Raw genomic sequence first — 15,000 nt, 5'->3', positions numbered from 1 at the left:
AATCAACAAGACACATATTGAATCGTGACTTGAATCATGAGTGTATCATTACACATATAGTGAATAGCCATCACCTACTTTAAAGTAGATTGATTACATTAAGACTTGCAAACATTTTTTTTTTTTTTGTAAGATTTAAAAAAATGTTGTGTAAATATGCAAATGAGACAAATTTGCATACATTTCTAGCAAAAAAGTATGTAATTTTAAAAACGTCCCATAAAATTTCCCGCAAACATTTGAGCAATGTTGAGCATGTTCTTAAACGCTGCTGATTAGCCATTGTGTTCACACGCTCGACAGAAATGACTGCGATTGGCCATGAAGGTTATCGCTTCTACATTTTTCATCCCTGTTCACCGAGTGCAAACACAGATATACAGACACTGGAGCGTTTCAAAGTCACATCAACTGGTCTGACTATGAGCTGACATATGAGTGATCTGCTGATGGATCAACTGATATACGCGGCTTTGAAACACTCCAGTGTCTCTGTATCTGTGTTTGCACTTGTTGAACAGCGTGAAGAGCTTTGAACTGAGGACCTTTACGGGCCAATCACAGTCATTTCTGTTGAGCATGTGACCATAATGGCCAATCAGAAGTTTTTTTAAAACATGCTCAACAGAGCTCAAATGTTAGCGGGAAATTAACGTTTTTAAAATCTCACTACCGACTGGTACCAAAGTCGATACTTTTGAAACTGTGAATAGCAAAAAAATAAATACCTTTTCATGTTTTTGTTGATTAAAATGTTGCATGTTAGCAAGTAAATTATGTATGAATATATCCTGCTGTAAAAACCCACAGAAAAGAAAATATGGACTGCAATAGAAATCTGTACTGCAATAAATCTGCAGTGTTTCCCCTACCATTATATCAGGGGGGCACCCCGCCCTCCCAGCAGCTGTACCCGCCCCCTTGAAGTTACATTAATTGTATTATCTATGTAGTGCCAGATCACAACTTTAATAAACAAGCTAATAGCCATATGGAAAATCTTATTTACACAACAGCATGTCATTTCTGTTCTGCGCTCGCGTCACTGCAGCTAAAATATATACAGATGCAGACATCCCAAGTCTCTCGAAAGTTCCGCCAGTCTCCCGCAAACGCATAGAGACTCCTGGATGCCCACAACAATGATAAACAAATGATAAATGATGATGATCTCCCGGAAAATCATGTGTCACCTGCCCGGTCCCTCAAATACGTCCCGCATCCCTTCCCGCTCTTCGATACATCGCGCAGATCCCATGCTGTGATGCGAGCGGAGCTATCTCCTCTATCTAGTGTCTAGTTATGACCTCTCCCGGAAGCTCTGCGTGTCTTCCACAAATTCATACCAGCTCCGCGATCCCCTAAAATGAATTAAAATTCCCAGAAATCATGGCGACGAGAGTGAATGAGCAAGTGAACAGATTGCGAGAGGCACAGTGATGGTCTTAACATTACATTTGTAAGGTTAAATGAATAGAGTGGTAAAGATATCGCGAGTGCAAATCCCCCTCTCTCTCTCTCATTGAGAGATCTGCTGTCAATAGTTGGAGACGAGCAAAATATTTGAACGGTTCTGCATGTATTTAGGCCATTTTTACATATAACAACTGAAAGTTCTGTGTTTTTGACAATATTACAAATTCTTGTAGTACACTGATTGCTATAAGTAGTTTATAGGCCTATTTCCTTTTAGTAAACTAGTATTAGATTTATAGATGTGCATTTTAACTCATTTTCATCTTTCATCATTTGCAATGTTTCCAAATTGCATTGTTTGTCATTTTTCTGTGATGGTTCATTCTGCTTTGGTGACCCCTGATAAATAGGGCACTAAGCTAAAGTAAAATGAATGCATGAATTATTTTCTGTAAAGCTGCTTCTGGTCATGACATGTTCACATCTAAATTTTTATAAGAGACATGTTTAATAAATGTCTCAATAAATGGGCTAGACATTTGTGACTTTCCATACAAGAGGCTCAGGAAATGTTCTTCCAAAAGCCCATAAAGATGCATTGCAGTGACAAAAGCTTTTTTTCACAGTTTGTGAAAAAAAAGATGTTAAATGTTAATAATAAATGTTAATTACAGATTTAAATGTTAATTTAATAGAATAAATGTTATTTATCAGTTACAAACAGTTGTACAGTTCAAACAGTTGCTGTCATTAAAATACCATGACTCCTTGTATCAGTGCGAGTCTGAACAGCCATGCCCCCATCCCTGCAAACCTAGGGGAAACACTGATCTGTACAGCAATAGAAACAGATACTTTGTGCACACTTTTTGAAATCCCCTCAAAATCTTAAAATTGACAGGTGCATAAAAAACTGTATTTTTGCCTGCAGTGTCTCGCCTTAAAGGAGATAAAAATGGCGAGAGTTGAGGTCATCTGTTCAGACAGCGTCAGGAGAATCAAGTGCAGCTGTAAAAACACCACAGTTACTGAGTCAAAGCTTAAAGCTCTAGTCTTGCGCTGATGCCGTTGTTGTCGTGAGTTTGGAGAGGTCAGCTAAGCTACTTTCCCTGAAGCAGGTGGGGATGTCCTGCACTCAGATTATTTGTAAAGGGGGTTTAACACAGCCGTGTCAAGGACTGAGGTGAGACAAGAAGCCTTATCTCAACACAAATGCGTCTTATATGGGATTTTCCTCTTGTGAATTTATGCTCAATGGAGTATATGCATGGGGACTTTTAATTTTGAATAAGCCAGCTTCTGGTGAACTGGTGAATGCCATTATAAACTCACCAAAATTAAGATTTGGTTTGTTTAAAATCAGGCATCTTCACTGCCTAATTGAGATGTATTATAAAGTAGATCTCATACCAGACAAGAAGCCCTTTATTTAATTTCATTGTTCGTCTTGTCCTTAAAAGATGATAAAAATAATTACATTTGATGAATTTTCTGTGCTCAACTGCTGTTCCTGATGGCTCTTGCATTTAAATTGAATTATATCTTTTACGGTTGAACAGGACTGTCATGATAAGGAATTTTTGTTGTGCGATTTATTGTCACAGAAATTGTTTTGATTAGCGACAATATTTTCATTTTTAGATTATTTTATGCCACTGATTATACGATAATTATATAACAGTACAATAATGCAAATACCATAAACCTTTTCAAATACTTAGCATTCTTAAGGTTATTTAAATTCTATAATTTGATGTTAAAAAGGTTATAAATGTCCTATTATATAATGTTATAAATGTCCTATTATATATACTCTTATTAAATGTCCTATTAGGTAAATGTCCAGTTATAAACTATGACACTGGTGAGGTAGAACATAAATGTCATTGTAAAATGGCTTTGACGTTATTTGTGAATATGTAATTATATATTACAACAACAAAAATTATTGAAGTCGTCTGTAAGTAATGCACAATAAGTCAATATATGGATTTTTGACAGGCCCATGGTTGAACAACTAAATGAATGCTTAAGTCTATTTAACGGACTACATTTTAATTCCGTTATAGTATCAGTGCTTTAAAAGAAACCTTCTGAAATCAAAAAGAGTTTTTGCATCAACCTTTCAACGGAAGTTTATTGGTCGCTGAAAACACTTGCCTTGCATATTTTCCATTAGAGTGGAATACAGGTATTGGTATTTTCCTTGGAATGAAGTGACTGGTGATAAATAATTTGATTTATTTGAGATAAGGTATTTCAGATTAATAATATTGATATTATGATATTAATGACAAAAGTATAAGTACATTAAGGTGAAAAGTAGAATTAATCTCTAAAGCATTTATGGAATTTTGCATATTCTGGATGACAGCAATTAAGATGAATCTTTTTTTGTGTTTGTGTTATTAGTTAACCAAAAGTACAACCATGAAAGTAATTTACATTTTGTTACTTTAAATAAACAGTTAACAAAAAAAGTGGAAAATAATTTATTCATTTAGTCATTTGGTAGACGCTTTTGTCCAAAGCATATAAATATTCATAAATATTTGTAATTTTCTTTTAGTTTTAAATGAAATACGAATTAGTTAATTGTATAAACAAATATTGTAAACTGAAAACAGAACAAAATCTTTATATATATATATATATATATATATATATATATATATATATATATATATATATATATATATATATATATATATATATATATATATATATATATATAAAATACAATCAGTTAAATAGACTTCAGCGTTCATTTAGTTGTTCAAGCGTAAAACGAGATGAAAATCCGTTTACACTCACACGCCCATCAGGATTAGCAGGGTAGCGCAGAAACTCCATTGACAATACTGGGGTAAAATAAATGTTCTTATTTTAAAGGCATGGCGTGGAAAAATGTAATTTATGCAGTGTTTCTTGTACATTCTGAGACCCATTTTATATTGTATATTAATCAGGCAAGGAAGATAGTTGATTTTAAAGAAAACAGAACTTAAACGCACCAATTTTGTAATGGCATACAGTTCACCGTAAGCGTTTGACCGAGGTAACAGAAAAAGTCCTTCTGCATATACCCCATTGAAGTCAGTAGGGACAATCAACAGTTTGGTTATAAGCTTTCTTCAAAAGTTTTCTGTGTGTGTGCTTAACAGCAGAAAAAACTTGTTTGGCCTGAACTATCCCTTTATGATGCTCCCTCAAAAGGCAGCTGCCTATGTACATGTAGGCTGTTCTAGATATCAGACCAGAGCCTGAAATTCCTCCCATCGGCGTCAAACCAAAACAGATGCCAAAATGCCCAAGAGACAAACTATGAATTTAAAACACGTGCTCTCTTTGTTATTTTTCAATGGTGAAGAAATTCAACCCTGGAGTTTATAGCAAGAAAACACTGGCCCTCACGCCTCTACACAAGTGCTGCTACAGGCTGTAAGCAACACACTCCTCAGTAAAGTCACTCGGGGAATATTGCTCTACAGTCATTCATGTGTTAGTGGAGGAGGATTTGTGACCTCTTGCACATCATGAATTGTTCAGGGCTACAAACATGCAGATCGTTTGTGACGCCCAGAACTGCTCAGTCTGAGTCTGCAGGCATATGGTCAACTTATAGGCCCAGTTTACAGGTGTAAATGTGCTCCAAAATATTTTGAGCTTTTCCACATTCGAGAACTTCCAGAGGGTTAAAAAAACACATGTGATTGGATTGCTGTATCAGTATAATCAGTATATATGCTCTTGTGTAAAGGGTGTCTACTTTGCAGTAACTGACGTCTTTACTGTTGATCTTTCTAGCTAGATTGGATTTAAATAGACTCATTGAAAATATGTGTCTCAGCCTGAAATGCATTTCTCAAGGTATGTTTCGTTTGCACTTTTATGATGACAAACTACAGGGTGCTGTCAAAATTTTTGTGAATTTTAAATACATTATCTAAGGTACTTTTTGTTATATACGTTTCAGGTACACATCCTTCCTATACAAGTCCATGAGAAGCCAGGGTTTGTCGTACAGGGGTGCGTTTCCCAAAACCATCGTTAGCCAACTAAGGTCGCAAGCTGCATCGTTACAAACATAGTTTGTTGATTTGGCGTTTCCCAAATCTATCATTCCAACGAACATTTGCAAACTGCATCGCAAACTTGTGCACTTGCAACTACACCTCTGGAGCTGTAGCTAGAAACATAGTTCCTGGCTGTGTTCTATTCCCACTTATCCCCCTATGCCCTATTTATTTAGAACATTCTAACATTTAAACTTGGAATGATTAAAAATAAAAAAGCATTACAGTCATCACTCTTAGGTGTAATTTGCTGTCAAAGTATTTTTACAGTTCAGTTTTAGCGATCTTCATGTTTACAATTGCGCTCCCTTCGCAGTGCACTTTGAAAACGATGTCATTTTGAACACAGCCTCATTACGAAAGCTGTAGGTGACCTATTATTTAAAAGCGGAATTCATTTTCATATTGAGTCCTTCAGTTTTGTATGAAACCTACAGGTAAGTATGTTGAAGCAGGGTTGGAACTAAACTCCAGGAATTGAGTTTGACTCCCCTGTGCTAGACCAACAAACCACTGACCTAAACCCAACCGAGCCAACTTCTTTTCATAGTTCTATTTTTTGCATCCTGATTCTAACCAAAGACTATAGATATATAAAGTCTGCTAACTAGCATTACTATGAATGAGGAAAAGTGAAACTTTATGAATGATCGCCACAGTGAAGGAAATCCCGCATTCCGGACGAAATAGCCAATCGTCAATCTAGGGCTGGGCGATTAATCTAAGTAAATTTCGAAATAGACATTCTGAATATAATCCATCTAATTTTTCCAGATTGTTTTTTTTCCAATTACTTTCCATACTGCATTTGGAGTCACGTGACCCTGTTCTGTTTATACTTCTGTTCAATTTATTCAAGTTCAATTTATTCAAATTAATTTGTTTGTTTGAATTCAGCCCAAATAAATTGTTTACAACTTTAAATGTAAACTACCACTTAACTTAAAAAAATTAAGTAAATTCAAAGAATCATCTTTGAATATTTTTTTCAGTGTAGTAGATAGTGTGTGTTTCTAAACTATTTTAAAATCAGGTAATGCACCTTTTATTTAAAAATCTCTCTTGTAATATGTGAGCATATTTACTGTACAAAACTTGTTCGTGAACTATGAAGGCAAATAAATAAAGAAAAGAAAAGAATCGTTCATTAATCGTAATCAAGTAAATCTTTATAGCCTGACACTTCTCGCATTCTTACACACTTTCCTTGAAAGGGACTTTGTTCTTTCACATATCTGTGAGTTTAGAAATGAAAGCTGCAGGTCAATACAGCTTTCAGCAACTTATATGGTGAAATACTGATTTGTGAATGTTTTATTTTGTGTATAGCATCATCAAAACTAGATATATAGACGGCATAGCATGATCAGCAGTGGCAGAAAGAGTACTGAAAAAGTAAAAGTACCATTACTTGCCCAAAAATGTAGTGCAAATACAGTTAAAGTATCTGTTGTGAATATTACTCAAAGTATTGGTAAAAAGTAGCCCTTTTAAAAGTACTCAAGTAGTGGGTATTACGTTGGGAAAGGTTGATGCGTTTACATGTAATTTGTGTGTGTGTGTGTATTACCAACATTCTGTAGTGCATTTAGTTATAGTCTAAACCCATTTCAGTCATTATACAGTCAACATCTGCCATCTTCTTATCAGTGACACGCAATCTAAACAGTCTCTGGGTCATTGCATGTAAAGCAGGGATGCCCAAACTTGATCCTGGAGGACTGCTGTCCTGCAGATTTTAGCTCCATCCACAATTAGACAAACCGAAACCAACTAATCAAGCTTTTACCAGGTATTCTACAAAGCTTCTGGCAAGTGTATTGAAGCAAGTTGGAGCTAAACTCTGCAGGACATTGGCACCCCTTTGGGCACCCCTGGTGTAAAGTATCTTCTTGGAAACGTTAAATGCTTCCAAACAGTTTGCTGCATGTCTTAAGGTAGTTCAGTATGATGCAATTTACTTTCTATGTGCGATTTGATTGGACTCGCAGGAGTGATTTTTCTAATCCCCATAGACAGGAAATAATAAAAGCAGCGACTGCAGTTTGAAGGAAAGTAGTGGAGTAAAAGTACCAATACAGCAATAAAAATGTACTCAAGGGAAAGTAAAAGTACATTTATAAATGACTTAGAAAATTACAATTCCTGAGAAAAACTACTCAATTACATTAAGTATTTGTAATTTGTTAGTTTACAGCACTGATGATCAGTCTTTTTGCATGCTTATTTTGCAATATTAGACTGAAATTTCAGAAAAAAACATAATTCACCAACCCATTGTCTACTTGTGACCCTAACAACCAAAATGCCACTTTACATGAGGTCTAAACAGAGCGATAGACATTCAATGAAATGATCCAGGATGTGTATGGAATGGCAGTTGAAGAATCTTTTTCTCCACCAGTGAATATAACTTGCCCGTCTCCTCCTCTTCCTCCCAGCAAAATAAATCAATACTGTAGTTTAAAAATAACAAGGAATATTATCCAGTTCATATATGTGTGTGTTGAATGGCTGCGTTGGGGAAGAATGTTTTTAGGCTGTTCAGTATGTAGGGTGTGGTGTAGATTGAAACTGTGCTGCGCTGTGGATGCTGTCCAAACAGCCCCATGATTCTGGCTGGATAACTCATTTCTCTGTGGTGTAATGTTTCTCCATAGACCCTCATGCTGTGTTAGGTGTTGATGCCAGGATTAGAAAATGGCCTCCTCGAATAAAGGCAACCTCACCGTTCTGAGTTTGCCCTGGGTGGTCTATTTGTGCTGCTTTAATGAAGGATAAACAAAGGGTAAAGCAAAATAAGAGGAATTGGGGGTGTAATGTTAATTACACTAATAATTTGGACTCTTTCAATCATTAATAATATGAAAAAGGCAGAAAAAGGCTGCAATTAATTAAATTACAAGTAGGCCTGTCACAATAATCAGTACATTGACTTATCGCACTTGTACATGTCTTCAAGAATATTTGGAAATGCAATATAAATCGCCCATGCATAAAAAAAATTCTAACCACATGTTAGTTGATTGCACAGCCTTTTTATCTCTATTGGAGGTTTTAGTGTCAATATGGTTAAAAAACACTATAATATTTGATATAAGTTACTATAGTATATTTTCATGTGGGTGCCTGATGATTGAAAATAGATCTGTTACTTTTTTCTAGTTCTTTTTACCTTGGACATTTTTGTTTTTGTTTCGGATATATCCATTTTCACATTCTGATTTCAATGCCTAATTATTAAATTGTTAAAATGTCTATAATTAAATGAAATATTCTTAAGAATAAAATATTATGTGTTCTTTGGAAGAGTATACTTGCATTTTGATGCTATTATAGGGTTAAAATAGTCTTGAAATGACAAACATATTTAAATTATGTTGCTATATATTGTACCACAGAAAAATGGATATCGTGACAGGCCTAATTACAAGTTGACTATACACTTCACGCTTAACGCTACACTTAAATATTTTGATCGTGCATTTGATCTAATTGCTTTTGTAGTGTAGATGCTAGTTTGATTCAAGTAAGACTACCTATTCTTTGGGAATTATATTTTGCCCTCTAAAATTGTATTGTTGGTTTGAAGGTGAAGTTAGTTAGTTAGTTGGTTGGTTGGTTGGTTGGTTGGTTGGTTGGTTGGTTGGTAAGTTAGTTAGTTAGTTAGTTGCGTACTTCGAGAGCGTACACGAAGGTAAAGTTCCAAATGCAGCTTTTATTGAAGCAAAGAGGTGGTCAGACAGGCAGGGGCAACAGGAGCAAACAGTACAACATGGGTAATGCAGTAGAGAAATCCATAAAGACAGGCAATGGTCAAGGCCGGCAGAAAACACTTAAAAAATCCCAAAACAATCCAAATCAAAACACAGGTAAATACATACCTGTCAACCCTCCCGTTTTTCCCAGGATTCTCATTTATTTTACAGTTCTATCCTGCTATCATCCCGTAAAGGTATTTTCCTGTTTTTCTCCCGTATTTTCAATCTTTCTATGAAGGGTGGCAATAAAAAGCCATACCCATACCGCCAAACCACCAGGGGATGCCCCTTGCTCTTAAATGTGAATTTGTTCTGTGCTTTCGTTTTATTTAGGTATGGTATAAAAACACTTAATAAATATAAAAACAGAGGGATTCCCTTCCTTTCCATTACTGGCCCCGTTGCCCCTCCTATGCAATTCTCAAAACAGTCAGTTCATAGTGGTGCGTGACTGTCAGACGTGCTGCATATAGTGATAAATAAACGCTGTTTCCCAAATGGATTCTACACGCGATTTTGAAGCGGAGCGAAAGTCTGGACATATACACATAATTAATAATAATAATATCTAAGGATGTCGATTTTGGTGGGTTTTCTTTCAAACACAACTAATTTTGTCTTAAATGAGCATAACAAGTTTGGAAAGCAATCGAATGCTTTCATTATAATGTTAGATGTGTGCATTTTTAAAGTGACACCTCTGTTATTTAATGTAATCAAACTAAAAATCTAAATGAGAGACAAAATTGTTGCGCTTTACCCAGAATGTTCAAGTTATACAGTGAAGGAAAGATTAATGAGATTTGATACCTTGATTCTTTATAATAGCTATTAGTTTTAATTGTTAAAACTGTTTTAATGTATTTGCAGCTTTTTCTAATTTATACGATTTATTCTATCATTTGTAAATAATAATAATAGTAATAATAATAAAACATATTACTGACCATTTAACTGATTATTTACAACGAAACAGCTCAAGATGAACATATTATTTAAAGTTATTTTAATATAATATTTAATATAATATTAATTTGGTTATTTGGGGATAGTTTAGGGGGGGGTGCATATCCCTCATTTTCACATCCCAATGTTGACAGGTATGGATAAACATTAAAAACAAGTTTCAGGAAACCACTGGACGATGCATGATAACAGTGATACTAGACCGAGCAAAGATGTTGAAGGTGAGGTGTGTATATATAGTCCTGGTAATCAGTCCTCATGTGATTCAGCTGTGTGATTGTAATCACCGGTGAACTGGAACTGGTGTGTTTGAAGTGCATGATGGAATATGTAGTCCGGTTTAGTGGCAGATGTGATGTGTAGAGCGCTCAACTTGGTGACTGTAACAGATAGAGTGCAAAATATGATTGCAATTATAGCTAAAATGTACAGGTTTTCTTAGAGATTACTTATATTTTGTTTGAGCCTGTTTTGGAATTCAGCATTTTTCATTCACTGAAATACACTAATGCTTTTATTTAAAAACGAATAAACATTTACGTTTGATATGAATTAAAATTTTTATATCAAAATCTTTATATACTTCAACATTAATAAAAATGTAAAATATATATTCCTTGAGCATCAGATCAGCTAACTGGAATTATTTCTGAGGGATCATGTGACACAGATCAGATTAATTATGCTAATGACTCAGCCTTGCTGCACAGGAATAAATTACATTTTAAAATACAAAACAGTTTCATTTTGCATTATAATAATATTTATAAACTTACAAATAAACAACCCTATTTAATAATTCTATGATAATTAACATTATGCCACAAACGCTATCAACAACACACAAATGTATTATGTAGATAAGTAAGGAAATCTCTCTTTCTCTCTCAATTATATTATACAGTTCTGTAATGCCCAGGATTTTACCCGGGCATTACACTAAGATTACTGAAGAGAAACCAACAGACAGGCCTCTAAAGGAAGAAGCAGAAGATTAAAGCTGGGCCAGGATTGTCACATCTCATCCAGCTGTGCTTTCCTAACAGCAAGAGAGAGGTCAGGATATGTAGGTCATAGAGCACCTGCCTTGTTTGAGGGCTCAATTATCCCTCAATGGCATCAGAAAACAGAGCCTTCATCCGGCAGGACAGAGCTGAGCGTTACTGACGCGAGCTGCCGTTTCGCTAGGGTTGAGCTCCAGCCTCCTGCTTTAGAGGACAGGATGTTTCCTGGACATCCAGTTAGAGTGAAGCTATTGTCTCCTGCCTCTGAAAAGAGGATGTGTTTGCTTGTGTGTTTTATTAGGATATCCTGCATCCTTTATGACTTTTAAAGTTTATATTGTTAAAGGGATGATTCCCACAAAAATTTACATTTACTCACCATTTATTCACCCTCAAGCACTTCCAAGCCTTTAGGAGTTTATTTGATATTTTGAGGATTGTTGGAAACTAATTTATAGTAGATAAAATATATAGTCTAAGTATAAATGTCAATAGAAGTCAGTCGCTACCCGTTTCCAACATTCTTTAAAATCATTTATATTCTGAACAACAGATAAAAAGAAACTCAGACATGTCTAGAACAAGTTGAAGTTAAGTAAATGATGACAAATGGATCCTTACTTCACTCTTTATGGGGGAATTATTCCATTAATTTTAAATATTGAAATAATTCCGACAATACTGAAATGAAAGGTAAACATTAGATAAGAAGCTGTTGAAGAAATGTTGCTGTGATGTGGGATATGCATCTAAAGTGGGGCTGTGAAACTGAATGTATACTACTTTAGCAAGAGCATGTCCACGTTAACACTTATCAGCTGACCCACAAACATGGAAAACATTGGGGCTTAAATACAGTAATGGGATGACAGGATAATATGAGACACCTGGTGAGTCAGGGAAGTAATTAAACAAAACTCATTAGGTGCATTTGACTTAATGCGGCTCTGCGCAGACCAATTGAAATCTGACTTGTAGCAGTACATGACGGATAGAAATTTTGTCCAACATGAAATGGTGCCAATGCCGTGTCACTGTATGTCTGCAGGAGCTTTGATGAGGACACCTTACAAGTAATTTGTTTGTGGTTTATTATTGGACAACTTTTATTATTCAACTTTATGCCAGCTTCATTTTGTAAATCATGTTTATTAAGAGATTTCAAATATTTTACTGATGTCAGCTTTTTTTTTAATTACGCTAGATTGTGTGCATTGGTATATTTGGGGGTTCAATTTCATAAATAGTCTTTACTACATTCACAAAGACCAATTATTTTTTCAATTGTATAATTAATTGTCATTGGCTGCGTTTACATGGACATCAGTAATCAAATTATTTGTCTTAATCTGAATAAGACACTAATATGATTAAGGTGTTTATATGAGTTGCTTTTTGAATGTTCCTTTCATGATGTCGTTATGTTATAGCACATAATTCGATTAACGTCATTGCGTCACCACTTCCTCTGGAGTTTCATGTAATTTTGGGTGTTTTATTTTTAATTTGTCGACTTTAACTGCAGTTTGGCACTTTCACTTTCATTCAGGAACATTTCATGAATGCCCCCATGACAAACAAGATATTGAATATAAGTTTGAACTGCTAGAAGAGTGTTGTTTTAAATGGAATTTGATACCACACGTCGTATGGGAAAAACCTCCGCATTTCACGATGCTGTTGTCTGTGGTCTTTCACTAATTCAATAGTGTCAAACAGCAGTGTGTGAATAGACTATCCTTTCGCAAAATGTGACAAAAAATCTACGCAAAGCTAATATTTTGAGTGCAATATTTGCATGTCTGTACTGCTCTTCAATAATGCGATTAAAATCGGCATACTCCGCATGTCTTAATCTTGATTTCTGTTTAGTTCAATTATGACTTTAGTTAGATTAAGGTCATCAAAAATCACTGTTTACATGGTAGACTCCTAATCAGAGCATTGCCTTAATCTTATTAAAATCAGATTATTGGTGTCCGTGTAAACGTACTCATTGTTAATCGAATAACTCAAACATCAATATTACAGACTTTTAATTTAATTTGGTCATCAGTGATCATTGAGCACACCGTGTGATCTGACTGTGACAAACATCGAGAGCCCCAAACTGTCTTCCTTAAAAGCTTTTCAACTCCATCCTGGACTGCGCTCTGTTAACTTTGTTGATTGCCGTCGTTCAAGTCAAACACACCTAATAATAAAAGAAAGCACATGATCATGAGTTACACAACCCAACAGGCAAACAACGTCAAAAAACTTTAATATTATGTTAAATTTAGACGTCGGGTGACTAAAATTCAATGTTGTGTTGGAAAGTGACCAAAATCCAACTCTGAGTCAACGTCTTAAACCAACGTCATATTGACATCAAATACTGACATTTATTCAACGTTTTATAGATGTCATAGTGGTAATGTCCACACAACGTCAAGCTGTAACATCAATAGACGTTGATATTGGATTGTTTTTGGTTGTGTTGGAAAGTGTCTGTGCGACGTTGGACAATGATGTCAGTGTGACGTTGGGTTCTGACATCAAATTGATTTTCATTTTCACCCCAAATGCAACGCTCCCATGACATTGGGCTACAACGTCAATTTGATGTCATGTTGACATCCTGTGTCTGATGGGAAGGAGGCAACTTATGGTGTCTTTATTTTCTTAGTTTGTTTGTTCATGGCCAAAAAGGTAAATAATAACAGCTAAATACAAAAAAGATATATATATATATATATATATATATATATATATATATATATATATATATATATATATATATATATATATATATATATATATATATATATATATATATATATATATATATATATATATATATATATAGGCTTCTATGACATATATTATTCAATACTTTGTGGCTTAATGGACTGAACTTGATTGTTGTATGTCCTTGCATGTCAGTGATCCTTCTATGTACTTTCTAGAAATGCTTAAGGCAACACAATTTTAAATGCAAAACAACAAAATAATAAACTGTTTTGCATATATTAATGGTTTCAGGAATAAAACATACTTTCTTTTGCTATCACAAAACTCTTTCTTTGACTTCTGTCAGATATACAGTCAAGTCTGTTGTATTACCAGCCTTGTTCTGTGTGAGATGGTTATTCTCAAGAGCCTTGGCCCAAAATACAATCATCAAAGATTTATAAAAATTATCCCTCGCAATCAGATGGCCATTAAAATTTCAGTGCCCTCAATATATGCTCTTTCAGAAAATGAAAAAAAAAGCTTTTGATATTTGTACAGAAGATTATGACAAAATGACCTTACACGCTTAAATTAGATGCTTTCAATTGCTTTTCCATGCTGCTAGCCAACCAGCATTTCATAGAGAGTAAAACGGTAAACTTTAAGGTGTAGGTCAAATAGAGCAAGTGTTTCTAAACTAGATTCCTTTAAACATTTTCTTGATGCGAGACCAAAAACGATGAGACACAAACGTCTAAAAATAATATGAACTTTAAAGCTGACCTTTTATGATTTAGCATGTTTATTAGCGACTATGTGAACTTAGCGAGCCCCTTTGGCCTTCAGTTTAATGCAGTCAGCTGTTATTCGTGATACAGAACGGAGGCTGCTTGTCAGTCTGCACAATTATCTGTGGTGGGACGCTTTTACATCAGTGATGTCTGTTGTGAGAGTGAAACTAAAAATGGCTGGTAACATATCTGTTCACAGCTCACAGAGATGCAAGGAATGTGTGCCGTCAGGGTGGAGGCGTTGGACGCTGGGCTCGACTGTTAATTGAGT

General features: G+C 35.0%; 1 protein-coding gene across 1 annotated transcript in view; it reads left to right on the top strand.

The window, feature by feature from the left end:
* jam3b (junctional adhesion molecule 3b) overlaps positions 1 to 15,000 on the top strand; it is a 63,296-nt gene that overhangs the window by 37,082 nt on the left and 11,214 nt on the right. The gene's annotated exons all lie outside the window — the stretch shown is intronic.

The sequence above is a fragment of the Danio aesculapii genome, chromosome 21 (genome assembly GCF_903798145.1).
Source record: "Danio aesculapii chromosome 21, fDanAes4.1, whole genome shotgun sequence".
Lineage (NCBI taxonomy): Eukaryota > Metazoa > Chordata > Actinopteri > Cypriniformes > Danionidae > Danio > Danio aesculapii.
This window is presented reverse-complemented; position numbering and strand designations above follow the sequence as displayed.